The following is a 15,586-nucleotide window of genomic DNA, read 5'->3' as shown; positions in this document are numbered from 1 at the left end:
ATCATAGTACTTGTAGGATTTGTTTCAGATCTTGAAGATGTTCATCCACATATTGGCTGAAAACAAGTATGTTATCAAAGTATACGACAACATATCTGCTTATATAGGGTTTCAAAGTCTAAGTCATCACCCTCATGAAAGTGTCTGGTGCGTTTGTTAGGCCAAATGGCATCTCTAACCATTTGTACAGCCCATCCTTTGTGTTAAAGGTTGTCTTCCATTCATCTCCAAGTGTGAGATGAATTTGATGGCAACCACTTTGTAAATCCAGTTTAGAGAAGACCTTTGCTCCCCAATTGATCAAGTGTATCGTCCAATCATGGTATTGGAAAGCAATACTTGATAGTAATATTATTCACTACTCTACTGTCAATGCACATCTTCTAGCTGCCATCTTTTTTTGGGTGAGGAGGGCTGGAACAAAATAGGGACTTAGACTTTCCCTAATAAATCCTTTATTCACCAGCTTCTACACCTGACGTTGTAACTCTTTATGTTTTACTGGGATCATACGATAATGTGGTAGATTTAGCAAGGAGGAACTAGGTACTAGATTAATGGTATGTTGAGCATCACGTAAAAGAGGTAATTGTGAAGGGAGATCTTCTGGAAAAACATCTTCAAATCGTTATAGAAGATGTTGAAGAGTTGCTAGTAAAGATTCTTTTATAGTCAAAGACTGGCTGGTAAAGATTCTATTAGTGGAAAAAAAAATAGATCTTAAACATGGTCATATCTTCATTATCCTAATAGTCAAAGACTGGTTCGAGATGTTCTTAGTTAGGCCAGCAGGTTCGTATATGAGTAGAACTATTGGGAGGCCTTACAAGGCTATTTAATCTTGGTTGACCAAATGGCTTTTTCTTTCTCTACGGTTTGTAGGAATATGTTAGGAAGGAAGAAGGAAATGTTTTTTCTTCACTCGAGTTCCCATCAGATCAAAGAACTGGCTTCACCAAATAAAAAAGGAGAGTTGGGCCAATTAGACTGAATACGATATAAACATTAGTATCAAGTCTTTAATCCTTTAACTCTTGTCTTGCAAATAAGCATAAACACAACTTGACTCGCAAGTAGTGTTATATGTAATTTTTTAAGAGATAGAATCATTGCTGACTTCTATGGAAACTCCATGATAGGGAGCGCTTCTAAAATCAACTTTTTATTCTTGAATACCAATGAATAAGTGTTGTCAAATCCATTATAACTCACCTTTTTGTCTTACATCCATGGTTTGGCCTATGAGCAAATGATATACTGTCGTTAGAAGTTTATCACTTTAAACTTCATCTTGAAAATGACCTCTCAAAGAAAATGACTATAGACAACGATATTGGACCATAATAAGATGTTTGTCATTGATTCAACTAACGCTATATAGATTATGATGTTTTTCCTTGGTAGAAAATTACATTGAGGCCACTCCCATTGTCAATAATCACATTAGATGCCTTGCCTTTATATGCTACCCTAGTATGAAATATATTTATCCTCTTACAATCATCTTCTAATTGTGTTGTAGGAGTTGCTTGACTAGATAACATTATGTGGACTAAACAAAGAGGTTGTTCAAAAGCTTGTAACCTTTCATCTTCAAAACTCTTCAATTTCTTCTTCCACAGTTTCTTGATCTTCAATTGAAGACTGAAAGAACGGCTTTAATATTCATTTCAGAAGCAAGTATTACCTTTTTTTTTTCTTTTGTAGGACATACTGTTGCAAAGTGTCCATAACCTTTGAATTTGGAGCATTGTGGTCCCGATGCATTGGTACTTGTCTTTGATCTCCATATGAAGTTGTACTCTTGACAGCATTCATGTTCCTTCGAACATTGTTCTGCAAGGATGTTAGTTTAGAAACTCCACGCCAATCCTTAGGCAATTTGCCTTTAATGATTGTTTGTTATCTCTTCAACTGTAGAGCTAACTGGTATACATCTAAGTTGTTATTCCGTATTTCCCTACCATGCACGAGCAACCCCTTTTAATTTTAGTTTAAACAAATCTAACCCTTTTATTTTCAGGCACTGAAAACCATTCAAAATAGTTTTTCTAAATACACTAACCAATCCTAAAAGGCATCAGGATCTAACCTTTCATTAAAATCAAACACTTCTACTTTCATTCTCTTAGAGAGCATCAAAATTCTGTCATCATCTTTATTTCTATAGCCGCCTAGATGTTCTTCTACTTCTTCAGCATCTATAGCCATATCTCTTACTTGATTAACTATACCCCTTTTATTATCACCAATATTACTCATTTCTTCAATATTATCTAGACATCCAACAATGGCTCCTAAGATGCAGGTATCCAACTCTATTTGTTATTGTAACAAGGGCGTATAATCATGTTGTAAAGAGGTTTGTTGTGGAGGGGTCAAAATGGGTTATGGGGGATTCAGAATATTTTATGGAAGTAGTATTTGTTATGGGGATTCAAAGTGGTGTGGGAAGGACCAGGGTCTTGTAATCCCTGATTGGTGGGATTATAAGAATTTTCCACTACGAGTTCCAGGCAAAGGAGAATAGAATTCAAAACTTGCTCTGATACCAATTAATGTCAAATGATATTAAGGAAGGGAACAATTAATGTAAACTAATGAACATGGTATGAAAGACAACAAAAAAGTATTGACAAAGGGAAAGAATTCTATTAACTTTATTGCAAAAACCAAGAATTACAAGGAATGGGAAATAAGTAGCCTCACACCACTCAAGAGAATCACTCTCGTATTGGAATCACACCAATACAAAGAGGTTTTCATTACTACATGTACTACCATACATAATATTCTATAATAAATAGAGTTACATTTGATAGTTATTTAATAGTTAACTACTAATTAAAGATAAGAACAATGACAATTACAACTAACTTCTACTACTACTTGGAAAGACATGATTATCTTCATTTATTGGATGTAAATTTCTCCTTATTGCAATGTGTAATACTGGAATTGTAGCCTCCATAGAGTCTATTCCTTTATTGGAACTAGCTTGATCCCTGTCAAATCTCATCACGCCTTTCTGCTTGTCTTTGCCTTGAATACTACCACTTTGATCATAAGAACTTGCATCACATTGTGGTGCTGTTAAGAATTCCAAGATTGATGAGATTAACCTGTCATTTGGAGGAGAAAAAGCCACTTGTCATGGGGATAAAATTTTCATCACAATCTTAATCCTAGCGCGGCAGTTTAGTCTCATTACTAGACTCAACCTTCCTCTTAAGTTACTCTTGTTTGCCTAAGGTCTAAGTGTTTCGCACACCTAGAGGTTTTCCCCACAAACTCTTACCAATTTTGGCAACCAAGATCCCAAGCAATTGATCAAACACAGCACAATAACAACACAAGCAATTTATGGGAACTAACCCAACCTTTATTAATCCATTAACAGAGGAATACACTACAACAATGTGTGTGTGATATGCATAATCTAATCTGCATGCAACACACGTTTAGGCCTTATGTAATACATCAACATATAATGGAAGTTATAAAGAAGATTGCCCCTTGACAGATCCACATACTCTAGCCAACACATTCCAAAGACATCCAACTGCCTCGTAACCGCCCATAAGCAACTTCCTTAGCTTGCCACCCAACAAACCAAACTGCCCATAAAAAATAGTATTTTTTAGTACTAATACTTTTAATTATAATAAAAATAATAATATTTAAAATACAAATAATAATATTTATCATATTAATAATAATATTGAACTTGTCTGGTCAATTTTTTTTATATAGTAATAACTTTTTTTAAAAAAATTATTAACGATAACGATAATAATAATAATAATTGATATTATTTTTATTTTTATTTTTATTTTTCTTCTTTGTAGGGTCTGCAAACCCAGCCTCTCAGGTCTGCAGATCTAAGGCATAGGTCAAAGTTGACCTAGGCATTCGAGTCTGCACCCAACACCTGAGTCTGCAGAGTCAAGTGCACTAGATGCAAACCTCAAGCTCACGAGTCTGCAGACTTAAGGCGAGGGTCAAAGTTGACCCCGGCGTGCAGGTCTACACCAAGCACCCGGGTCTATAGAGTTAGTCGCGATAGGCAAAAACCCCAGGCTTGCAGGTCTGCAGCCTGAGGCACACGAGTCTGCAGACTCGCTCAACTGGGCGGGTTTGCAAACCCCTGCGTGCAAGCTTACAGACCTGCTTGTCGGGTCTTTAGCAAGGTGTGCTGGTTTGCCTAGTGCACAAGGCATGGCAGGGCAACACCAAATGTCTATAGCTTGATGTTACTGCTAGGCTTGTTGGTTGGCCCTAGTGCCTGGTGTCTGTTTCCTGGGCTATTGCTAGGCGTACAGGTCTGGCCCTAGCGTCCTAACTTAAAGCTAAGCACAAGGTGTCTCCTTCCTAGGTTGTGCAACCCCACCAAAATTTGAACTGACCTTTTTCTACCCACCTGAAAAGATAACCCCACCCTCCTTGCAGTCTTTGCAACTATTTGTGGCAAGGGAAGCTCTGTCATTATGCCTCTCCAACCCACAATGCTTTTAGGAAAAAGGAAACTCAAACAGTGTAGTTTATAGTGAAATCATTCATGATCTACAATAATTCCTGCTACATTAAAAATATCAATGTTTTACCAAGATCCCAAGCCAGATCCATAGGTTTCTCTCTCAAAACCAAACTTTAATCCTTATATCCAGTAGAATTATTTCACAGACACACATATATTAACACAAAGTTAGGATTCATTCAAGCTAGCTAAAATGTACGACTAGGTTCAAACAATATTAGAATCAAAGAGTAGGAGTATCGACTATAAGAAACTATACATGATAGCTTAATACATTCATTGTTTAGGGGGAAAAAACAACACGACGCTTTATGAGATAAAGAAAGGACTTCACTGCATGATTTCCTTAAAACAATTAAAACCGCTTGCTTGCTTGGTTGAGAGGTTGTTATGGCTGCTACTGGATTGACCGGCTAGTGCTATTGCTCATGGCCACTGCTGGAGCTATTGTCATCCACGGATGTTGCTTAAAACAATTCAGAAAAATGCTAGAAACTCTTGTGCATTCTTCAGCGAGAGATCATGTATATTTATATTGATTGCAGTACAATTAAGGAGAATGAATTATAGCTATGTAGTTTATCAATTACAGCTATGTAGTTTATCAATTATAGCTGTGTGGTCTATGGAATGTACATGAAAGGCAAGTAATTAAGTCCTGTGATCAAGGTGTAATTTCATTTGCTGATTTGCCGTGATCTGTAATTGCATGTTCTGATGTGCCATTATCTGCAGATTGTATTTCCATAATATGCCCCTTCAAGATTAACGGGGATGGAATCATGTTGAGCTTGTCTCTTAGGAAGGCAAATCGGGCGGACACAATTGGTTTAGTAAGCTCATCAACAAGTTGGTCTTTACTTGAAATGAAGCACATGTCAAGAGTTTTCTGTTGAACTTTTTCCCTGACAAAATGATAGTCGATCTCCATGTGCTTAATGTGTGCATGAAAAACTAGATTGGCCGTGAGATATGTGGCACCGATGTTGTCACACCATAGTATTGGACACTAGACTAAAGCAATACCAATTTCACACAGCAAGGATTGCACCCAAATAGATGCAGCAGTGGCATGTACAACTGCACGGTACTCAGCTTTAGTGCTGGAACGTGCCACAATTTGTTGCTTTTTGGAGCTCTATAAGATTAAGTTGTCACCAAGATATAAGCAGAGCCCTGAGGTGGATTTTTGATCATCTAGACAGCTCGCCCAGTCAGCATCGGAGTAGATAGAAAGCTTGAGATAACGTAGGAATTCATAGTTGTCCAGTGTTCATCAGTAGGTTGGCACATGAATTGGCAGACTTTGTTAATTGCAAAAGAAATATCTGGTCGAGTCAGGGACAAATATTGTAATGCTCCCACTACACTGTGGTAATTGGAAGGATCTGAATAAGGTGCACCCGAGACCAAGGATAATGTCTAAGAAGATGACATTGGTGAAGAGAGTGGTTTGTCATCCACCATATTTGTGTGCTTGAGAAGGTTGAAGATGTACTGGCTTTGCGGGGGAAGAAGACCTTCGATCAGCTGATGTGCTTCCATGCCTAGAACATATTTGAGGTGTCCAAGGTCTTTGACAACAAATTCATGACTGAGATTGGTGATTAGTTGGGAGATAGCCAATGGATTTGATCTAGTGATCAAGATATCATCGACATAAATGAGGAATAATGAAGCTGAACCGTGTTTGCAGATGAAAAGAGAAGTGTTGGAGCAGGAGTTCATAAAAATTAAATTCTTTTGAATTTGAGGCACATGCAACAACTTATTTAAAATAAAAAAAGTTGTTGGTGTGGAAAGAGTTGTAGAGCCAATGTGTTTTATAGGCAAACCTGCCCCCGTCTCCAACATGAATTTGGTTGTTGCCAAGATAAGTGTCTGACTGGAGAGACAAGTTGTTGAAGTTGTTGGTGAGGTGATTTGTGGAACCAGTATCTAGATACCAGTTGGTATTATGTGAGGAGAAGTGCCTTGGTAAGCATGATCAAATCTGTAATGACATTGGAATGGCAGTGTGATCAAGTTTGCCACAAACCTGGCACTGTGGTCTCTAATTGGAGGAGTAGTTTGGAGGTGGACCTCTTTATAGCCACGTCTCCTTCCTCTGTTGTTGGAGCTATAGGACTGGTGTTGAGGGAGACGTTGGTGTTGTGTATATCTTCCAACACGTGATCTGTGGTCATTTCTTGTGGCTATGTTCACCGAATTAACAGAGTTATCAAATGAGATTTGTTGCTGTTCTAGACATAGTTCAAATGCAAGAAGATGATTAAACATATCTTCTGAGGTCATTTTGAGTGGAAATTGAGGTGACAATAGCATCATAAGAAGTATTAAGACCACCAAGAAGATAAGTTGTAAATTCATGGTTTTGAAGGGGTAGTCTGATGGCTGCCAAGTTGTTTGAGAAGGACCTCATTTTTTGAAAATAATCAGAGATTGACAAGTTACCTTTCTTGGTAGAGGCTAGGAATTGTCTAGTTTGTATGGCGCGAGTGAAGGAGTGAGAGGCAAACATTCTATCAAGAGCAACCCAGACTTCTCTGGATGTTGAAAGGTCAACCATTTGTGCCAGAATATTTTCAAACAAAGAGGAAACCAGTACACTTAGCACAACCTGATCTTGATCATACTAGGTAGAATAATGGGGATTTGATATTTTAACAGGAACGGTTTGGGAGGTCGCTACTTCAGGATTAATAATGGTGGGGCTAAGACTGGAGATGGTTCCATCAACAAATTCAAAAAGACGCTAACCACGCAGGTAGGGGACAATTTGAGTTTTCCAGAGTAGATAATTATCCTTGGTAAGTTTGATTGTGGCGAGGCTATGTATATTGATGAGAGTGATGGAGTTGGAAGAAGAAGAAGCCATAATAGTGAATCGAAAAATAGAGGTTATGCTATGCTATGATTCCATAAAACAATTCAAAAAAATGCTAGAAACTCTCGTGCATTCTTCAGCGAGAGATCACGTATATTTATATAGATTACACGTATATTTATATAGATTACAGTACAATTAAGAAGAATGAATTACAGCTGTGTAGTCTATCAATTACAGCGGTGTGTTCTATGGAATGTACATGAAAGGCAAGCAGTTAACTCCTGTAATCAAAGTGTAATTTCATCTGCTGATTTGCCGTGATATGTAATTGCATGTTCTGATGTGCGGTGATCTGCAGATTGTATTTCCATAATATTGCTGCTGTGGAGAAACCGTTTGAGTAGTGCAAAGGCGATGCAGTTGTTGATGAATGTTGCTGCTTTCGGTCTGGAGTTGGTGCATAGGAAAGGAGATCACGATGCTATAAAATGCTGGACCCGTTTCACTGTGGCTGCTACTGGACTGAGAACAGCTACCAAGCTGCTGCTCTTTGGAGTGGATCTATGCTGCCTTGTGATGTGGAGAAACTGCCAGCATGGAGAGGCTGGACGCTATTGCCTGAGTTCACGTTGCTGAGCGGAGAAGATATGTGCAGCTGTTGCTGGTGCTATGTTGGCTAGAATGAGAAGTTGGTGTTCTTGGCTGGAACTTGTATCACTGTGGCTGTTATGGAAGGAGATATCACCGTGGCTGTTGTGGAAGTGATGTGATGATTTTAGGGTTGTTTTCTTGTGTTTACGGGGGAAGCGGGAAGGGAAAGCGGGGGTTTTGTTTCAGGCTGAGATTTCGATTTTAGATGTTGAAGAATAGATTTTAATTATTATTATTATTATTATTATTAGGGCTATTAATGTTTAAAATTAGTCTATTAATTTTTTTAAATTTTTATATTTTAATCTTTCTCGATCAATTTTTTATAATTTTCTATATGTTTTTCATGTTCTGATATTTTTTTAAAATGTTTCTTTGTATATTTATATGGGGCAATGAAATGGGTAAAAACACTTATAGAAAAAATATTCTTTTATAAACAAAAATCAAAGATTACATTAATAAAAAAAGAGATAATTTTGACAAAAAAAAAATCATATTCTCCATAATTTATTAGTTTTCTTTCCTGTTAATGTCGTATTTTATTATCATATAATTAATTAAAAAGTAAATACTGAAATGCTCCCATGAAAATATATTATTCTTATTTTTATAATACATTTATTTCAAATTATCAAAACATAATTTTTCAAAACTTTATTTTATAGTTCTGATAAGTTATTATTAAAAAAAAAACTATTTTATTAAAAATATTAAAAAAAAATCATGTTAATAAGATGAAGGGGTTTTAATTAAAGAAAACTTTTTTTTTTTTTATGATTATGGAAAAGCTAATTTTTTTTTTAAAAAAAAATTATTAATAAAAAAAGAGGAATTATGTTAGAAAATTATTTTGTTTCAATGAAATTTAAATTACTATTGTTCTTATAAAAAACCATTATTGTCATATAATTAAAATAACTTAGGAGCTCTATATGACACGAGATCATATATCTTAATTTGCTTTTATTTTTACTTTATTGACTTATTTTTTACTTAATGTTAACAATGTTTTTTAATATTTATTAAAAAATATATTTCTTGCTTTATTTTATTAAATGGACGCATCAAATCTTCAATTCACAAATAATTTTTTTCTTTATGCTAGAGCATATGTTAAGAGTGCTTGTAAACCCCGATCTAAAAATGGTAGATTAAAAGGGTAATCTTTAAAAGAAAACAAACTGGTAGATTAAAAGACAAATTTTGTCATAATATAGGATAAAAGTCCCTGGTAAATCAACTTAAATTTTAGATAGATAAAATAATAAAATCAGTACATGAAGTGGTAACTAGTCACTACAACATTTAACAATTTTACAAATGAAATTTTTTCATTGGTGTGAGATTACCATTTTGTTGGTGAAAATGTTACTTACTAATTCACCGACGGAATGCATCCATTGGTATAATGTTCATCGTTAATTCCATCATCTGTCACTAATTCTATCGGTAAAAAAAAACCCGATGGTTTTAACTGAAGAAAAAATGCATGCAAACAAATATATATTACCCATTGGAAATATGTTGACAGAATTTATTCTGTCGGCATATATCCATTGGTGATTGTGGCATATGCAGTAAAATTTTTCCAACTCTCTAGAAAATATAGACGGATTTAGTTCGTTGGTATTCCATCAATAAAGCGCTAATGAAATTTGTCCGTCGGTGATTGTGGCGTATGCAATAAAGTTTTTCCAACTTTCTGGAAAATACCGACGGATTGATGTCATCGGTAACTCCGTCTATAATATTTAAAAAAAGATTTTTACAAATAAAATTGTATAGAATAATTATTATAAAATTGTATAGAATAATAAAAAAGGAAAACAATTAAACAAATAAAATTAAATAATATAAAATCCAAATATTTATTACAATTTATTTGTACAAATAAAAATTAAAGTAGAACAATGGCGGTGCTAGAGGAGGAGAAGGAGTAGGTTGGTCGTTCCAAGGACCCATACGGCTAAAAAGAGGGTGCACACATACAAACATTGAGGCTAAAAAGTTGGTCGTTCCAAGACCATTTGGCAGACTTTCATAATTCACCAAGAGTTGCTCATATTGTTTGGTGAGATGAGTCGTGTGTTATTACAAGGCCATGAACTCTTGAGATTGGGTGCTCGATACCAAATGGGAGCTCCCAATGATTGAGACACTACAAGTCACCCATAATTTCTCAACCATAGTGTTGGAGAGTCCATGCACCCGATTCCTATCGAGTCCACCAGACAATTTTGCCTCTATCCACAAATCCAAATCAAAATTCAGGTGGGTTGAATGATTGTCCATGTATCTTTCTTGCAACCGGCTATTATATGTCTCCTGAAAATTAAAAAAGAAATCATCAAATTCAATTTAAGAAAATAATAACTTAAAAAAAAATGGTTGAATGAACATACCATGAAGTGTTGAGCGTTGTTGTCGACGAACTGTTGCACCCTCTTTTAGCGGTCTTCACTCCGCACGTGCGTCTCCACAAAAAGCTCCATTGGGTTTGGCTCATGTCCATGAGATTTAGCCTATAAGAAAAACAATATTGCAAGTTGAATATATTTAGAAATAACAACAAATTAATTAAAGATAGATGTTATTAAAATTAATCTTCTCATCTGCTTTGCATTGCAATGAATAGAACAAAGTTGTCGGTATGCGTGGTAACTGAATTGTGAATTTGCCAGTTTCGGTTCTCGGCACCAGATTGTAAGCTTTATGTGAACCGCTCAAATGTCACGTGCTGAATATACTACGCTCATATATCCTTCGGAATGTATGGTGGATTGAAATCCCTCCAAACCGCCACGTCATTCCAACCTGGTTGAATGTTATCTCTGACATATTTTTTAGCTTTTTTTTGCGCTTCATACCAAAAGTAATGCAACCTACATGATACAAATGTATTTTATATGAGTTAATGACACATTAGATTTTAATATATAATTTTTTAAAAAGAAATATCGTATTGTTTTCGATGTTACCTAGTTGCAGCGTGATTCTCTCACACCCTCATCACAACATTGTCATTTGCGCTATCCCACTTGAATTTGTTATGTGTATAAATAATTTATTTAAAATAAATCAATAATTTCAATATAACTTAAAAAATAGTTAAAATTTTAATAATACTAACCTTAAATGTTTTAAACCATGCATCGATATAAGGTTTCCAATCAGGATGTCTGGAAACTGGACTCTATTGAAACAATGAAATCTCTATCGATGATTTAAACGCCGATGTTATTACTCGGGTGGCCTCAATGTTTGTGAACTTGAAAATCAATAAAAATAATGAAATATTAATTTGTTTTTAACAAATTGTTAAACTCAAATTAACTCAAATCAAAACAAACTTACATTGAAAGGTTGTCATTCCAATGTGTCTTATACTTGTGAGAGAATTGACCTAACTGTGAAGGAACATCGCCTCTACATTGTAGAACCACGTTGGAAAAGGCAGCAACGTGAGTCGACGCAAATGCCTCTTCTTGCTTAGCACCTAATGACACGTCATCATCACTCTTAGAAGAACTAGCTACGATCATCCGCTCACGACATGTAGATGATTTTGTTCTCGCATCTATACAAATTTAAAGTATAATTACATAATCAAATTTGATTTAAAAAAAAAAAAAAAACATTTGGCACCACTTCCCCTATAAGGTAGACTACCCAAAATGTTCAAACCTGCAAATATTCAAAATATATGCCACAAACTTGATAATCTGACTTGATGATAATATACTCTCACCTATTCGATAATTATGTCATAACTAGCCTCACTCAACCCATAATCCGACTTGATGGTGAACACTTGTACAACAACCGATAATTTACTATGATTTGTGAAGCCATCCCATAATGATTCATCATAATCTTTCAAAAGATCAAAAACCTGGTTGCATCTGCATTAGGTTCTTTTTCTATGATTGGACATTGACTGACATTATTTTGATTCATTCTCATTGCATTCATAATCATATTCTTATAAGGATTACTTTTAGCATTTACAACTCCATGCATATTATTAGTATTAGAAGTTGATCCAACCATCCTTTCTGCCATACTTTCGTTATGAACAAATAGTTCTCTGTATGTATGCCAACATATGTAATTCTCCATGAACCTTTTATGTAGAAGATGCATCGTTACAACATCTAGGTGAAGAAACTTTTTATTTTTACACCTCCTGCATAGACACCTAATACTGCCTTCACTAATATTTCTCAAAATAGATTTTGCGAAATTAATAAAATTCTAAACTCCATTACAATAATCCATCCTCCGCAATCCTTGGGGTGAATCTCGATACATCCATAACTTCTATCGAACCTCTATAAAATAATGATGACAACATGTATTAATTAACTATGTTAAGTAAATAAATTTGCAAAAATATTGGTTTAGCTAAGATTATCCAACTTACTTTCAAACTTCTCTTAAATATTAATTATCAATTATCTATATATATATACAATTTTATACACATTAATTTATGGAAATTACAACTCAGCAACAAAATTAGCAAAAATTAAAAATGGACCCATTAAAGAAACCATTATTTATTTCATCACAACACATATAAGTCGATAATTCAACATAAATCTCAACAATTTACAAACAAATACAATTTTACAAAATCTAAAACAAACTATAACAAGTATAAATTATAAATCCATATACACTACAAGTTTGTTTAAAAAAAAAAAACAATAAAACAAGTAAACACTCAAACAAAATACATATACTAAAAAAAATTCAATATTAAAATTGACATTATAAAATTATGTTGAAATTAATAAAAGATAGATTTACTTACAAAAAAATAAAAAATCCACAATAAGTCAGAACACAAATGTTATGACTATAAAAGTTAAAAAAATGATGAGTTTGTGTTGAGATGAGGGGGGATTTGTTTTGGGGGGGGTGGTTGTTGAGATGCAAAGGGGAAGAAGAAGGAGAAATAGGGAGGAGAGGGTTGATACCCAGGTCATATATTAACTATTACCGATGTAATATATTTGTCTGTAAATTCATCAACCATTTTGTCGATGAAGTAGACACATCACTGTACAAACATCTCGGTTAGAATTCCACTGTAATTTTATCGGTAAAATCATCTACAAAAACTTCCACATCATCACATTGTTTTTTTTTAAAAAAATTCTTTATATTCCGTCTATGATTCCCTCGATATATACCGATAGAATGTTTAGGTTGATATAGATTGATGATTTTAGCGAGGGAATTAATTCAATTGGTAAATATCACCACAAAATACTGATATAAAAATTTTGTCAGCAATTCCGTTTGTATTTGTTGAACTTTGGTAGTGACGTCGCCTTCCACAATGGCATTAGAATCATACCAACATCCTTTTCCTAGTGGTACATCATGTATGTGAGGAGGCACGACGGTTAGGCTCCGAATGCTTTTTTCTTCTCCTTCTTTTCTCTCTCTTCTCCTTGCCATATTACAAAGGTGTCCTCTTCTGTATATTTAATATCTAATTTTTTCCTCCTTCTTTTGATTGTTGTTTGTTTTGTTTTTATCAAATTTCATCTTCATTGTTTTTATTTTTTTAATCCTTTTACTAGTTAAATTTTGTTTTCAATTACATCCCTAAATATTTGATTTTAGTTTATTCTTATGTTGAATTTTATCCTCATTTTTTTATTTTTTTTTTAATCATTTTTTTTATTGTATTTTGTTTTCCAATTTCACCCCTCACTATTTTTTTATTGAGGTTTTTTTTCTTTTTCTTTTGTTTGCCTTTTACATGTTTAGTCTTGACCTCATGACTAAGATCACAAGTTTCAAAGGTTAACATGGGTTGACCCAAATCTTTTTTTATTTCTTTTTTGAAAAAAAATATTTTTTTTAATTTCTCCTTGAATATTAGATGATTTGATAGTTGGGCTTCATAATTTTACTCAATTCATTTTCAATAATATTTTTTAAACTTTTATTAGCACAAATAATTATTTGATTAAATAAAATGTTTATTCTAAGAAATAAAGCTATTAAAAACAATTGAGTACATGACCCGTGTTGTGAGATCAAACATATAAACTTAGTTATCTCTTGATGAAATATCAATTTATATTAATTATATATGTGTATAAGTATTTTGATTTATGATTGAGAATTTATTTTTATATCCAAAAAACATGTTTAAAAAGCCTATATATTCATTTATTTACTAAAAAACATGTTGGAAAAGCCTATATATTCATTTACAATATTTGAATCGTAGAGAAATGCATGTCAGGTAGCCAGTTATTACCATTACCAAATATACTAATGAACATAAAAAGTAATAGTGAGTTGTGCACCTTTTCTCCTACCTAGTTCAATGATATGTATAATTTTAGAATCAAGAAGAAAATAGGGAAAAAAGAAGGTTATTTAAGAAATAACTACATATATATCTTCCTGAACTTTTTTAGGCTATATATATATAGCAGTACAGGTAGGAAAATAACAAACATTGCTATAGAATAGGAATGCTAAAAAACAGAATAGAAATAGACTGACTCAACAGACAATGACCAAATAAACAAATTAGACTAAGTCTTCCACCTTGCCACTACACACCGTGGTCTTCTCATCCCTGTATGTCATGGTCCGCTAGTGTGCCACTACGTTGCATGTAAAGTGGTGAAGTGGTACATATCATTCCCCACCCCTTAAAGAACCTTGTCCATAAGGAGGAAGTCAAGATATGACTTGGAGAAACACCACTCATTCTCCTAAGTAGTGGCTTTTGCTGGTGCAACAACACATTTCACCAAAATTTCAGATTTTGAAAGATAGTTACCTTTGTGTATCACATGTCGGTCTAAGACAACTTCAGGTTATGGAAGAACAACTGAAGTAACCGAGAAAGGGGGAAGTTTAGGAGAGGAAGGAGTAACTGGACCCAAATGCTTCCTTAACAAACTGACATGAAACACATCATGAATTTAAGAGCCAAGAGGCAAGGCCAGTTTATAAGCCACCAAACCGACCTTCTCCAATACTTTGTATGGACTAAAAAATCATGGGGCGAGCTTCAGAGAAGCTCGAAAAGCCACAGAAGTTTGCCGATAGGGCTGAAGTTTTAAATACATATAATCTCCCACGACGAATGATACCTCACGCCGATGTTGGTGTGCTTGACATTTCATCTGATTTTGAGCAAACAAAAGGTTATGGCGCAACTCAAGTAGGATGGTATCCTTGTCACGTAGGTATTCATCAACTGCTTGGACGCGAGAAGTGCCAGGTATATAAGCCAATAAGTTGGGAGGGGGAACACTATAAACAGCTTCAAAGGGTGTCATCTTAGTGGAGGAATGAATGGAAGTATTATAACTAAACTCAGCTCATGGAATCCATTCAAACCATTTTCATGGTTGGTCTCCTGCAAAACAACATAAATATTGCTCCAAAGTCCGATTGACAACTTTGGTTTGGCCGTTAGATTAGGGATGGTAACTTGAACTCATACACAACTGGGTTCCTTGCAGCTGGAATAATGTGCGCCAAAAAGCACTAATAAACACCTTGTCCTGGTTGCTAACAAT

Source organism: Populus alba, chromosome 14, assembly GCF_005239225.2.
Source record: "Populus alba chromosome 14, ASM523922v2, whole genome shotgun sequence".
NCBI lineage: Eukaryota > Viridiplantae > Streptophyta > Magnoliopsida > Malpighiales > Salicaceae > Populus > Populus alba.
Note: the sequence above shows the minus strand (reverse complement) of the source record.